Source organism: Coenobita brevimanus, chromosome 25 (genome assembly GCF_032717465.1).
Source record: "Coenobita brevimanus isolate Jiangsu-jjx chromosome 25, ASM3271746v2, whole genome shotgun sequence".
In the NCBI taxonomy this organism is placed as follows: Eukaryota; Metazoa; Arthropoda; class Malacostraca; order Decapoda; family Coenobitidae; genus Coenobita; species Coenobita brevimanus.
In genome coordinates, this window is record NC_136978.1 from 26,997,359 (window position 1) to 26,999,679 (window position 2,321).

Below are 2,321 nucleotides of genomic sequence, written 5' to 3' on the forward strand. Positions count from 1 at the left end.
CTGTTGTTGCTGTTATTGTTGTATTGCCGTTTTCATTTGTGCGTCTTTTTATTTGTCCTAACCTGACTAAGATCTCCAACACCTTTCACCTAAGTTGATGTCCAGGTAATGTCAGTTTGGACAGTTGATTAACCTTGTAATCAAGGACACTCATTCCTACCTCATAATCAAGACTAAATGAATTATGACTCATCGAATTATATATATATATATATATATATATATATATATATATATATATATATATTGTTACATAGCCTATGATTTCATCATCCTTTGTGTAATTTTAACGCACAGTATGCTGCATGTTTGATCACGAGCGTGTTCTGCCTCAGTCCCCCCCTTCTACCGTTATAGTAGAGTAAGTCGTTCTCTCTGTTATTCAGAGCGGGATTTTCAGCTTTTTGTCCCCATGGCTTCATTTGCGCGTCCTTCTTACAAGTTGTATCAAGCTCTCCTGGCCCCTATATAATGAGCTCAGTCTCTGCATCATTGCCACTTAGATCTACTCCTCATTTTGTTCAAATCTCTGTCCTCCCCTGTACAGATATTATTATTGTGAGTGCTCAAGAAATCTCCAAACATCTAGCAGCTGTGTGTAATTTGAGTATAAGTGTTATTGCATTTTTTTCTTGTACTGTGTAGCATAAGGTTGATTCTTAGGCCTAGTGGGGTTTTTGATTAACGTTGGGTTTTATGTCAGTCATTTTTGATAATAGTTTGTATCTGTAATAATTTATCTTGCATTAACTGAGCATTACCTGGTGTATTTTCATTTTATCAGGGCTGACTTAGGTAAATTTACTCTTGCTAATTTCGTGTTAATAGAGGCTGTTGCAGTTAACCATATATTTGACCTGTTTTTTGCCATTACATTATCCTTATGAGTCCTGAATGTTTTGTTGTTAGTTTGAGCATTAAACTTTAACTTGTAATTTTACCTAACTCTTTTGTTTTGAACCTGGAACTTTGCGGGACAGTAGTGATTTTTAGCATTCTCACCTAAAGTGTACATTATCTTTCTCTGTTCCCTAACATAAATTTGGCGACCTCTCATCAGGATATTCAGGATATTATCATAAGGATATTGCTTGATATTTTGTGACTGTTACTTATTAATTATGTCTACTATTACTACACTTGATGAAGCCAAAGATTTTTTGTCAAATGTGCAAACAGTGTGTGATGTAGAAAACAGAACAAAGAATGAACTTAAGCTTGTTGCTCAACAATTGGGAATTGCTGTTCGCTCTCATCATTCTAAAGATCAAATTGTTGACATGATTAATGAAAGCTTGTTTAATGTAACTCCTCCAAATGAGCAAACGCAGATTGAATTAGCTAAGTTACAGCTAGCCCTGCAGGAGGCTCAGGCTAAGGAGGCGGAGTCTCGTGTAAAGGAGGCTGAATTTCAAGCACGTGCTAAGGAGGCTGAGTCTCAGGCTAAGGAGGCGGAATCTCAGGCTCAGATTCAGGAGGCACAGATACAGGCACAAGTTGAACTTGCTAGGATTATGGCAGACCATGAGTATCGCATGAAACAATGTGGAACTGGATCATCTAGCTCTGATGATTTTGATGTGGCTAAAAATGTTAAACTTGTCCCTCCTTTTAATGAATCTGATTTAACAAAGTATTTTCAGTTGTTTGAGAGGGTAGCTACAGGTTTTAATTGGCCTAAGGAGTATTGGCCAGTACTCCTTCAAACTGTTCTCACCGGTAAAGCTCAAGTAACTTATGCATCTTTGCCTCAGGATCAGTCTCATAATTATGATGTAGTTAAGAGCTTGATTCTTAAGGCCTATGAGCTTGTTCCTGAAGCTTATAGAGTAAAATTTAGGACAACTTACAAGCAAGATAAGCAATCCCATGTTGAGTATGCAAAAATCAAAGAAGATCTGTTAGAGCAGTGGTTAAATTCTAAGAATGTGGATTCTGATTTTGGTAAATTTAAGCAGATGATTTTGCTGGAGGACTTCAAAAGGTGTATTTATAAACATGTAAGCCTATATCTTGATGAGAAAAGGATAGATAATTTGTCTGATGCTGCAGTTTTAGCTGATGAATATGTTCTCACTCACAAGAGATATTCTAAAGAAAAAGGGAAAGCTGAGAGTAAGTACGTTGCCTCTACTCAGAGTACAGGTAACAGGAAAGAGAATAAAGATGATGTTTCTCAGGAAGTAAATACCAGCTTCACCTCTAGATTTCAGAAAAGTAAATGTACTTATTGTAGTAAGCTTGGTCATACTACGGAGAGATGTTTCAGGAGACAGCGTGATGTGAACAAAAAGGAGTCTTTAAATATTCAGTCAATTGGT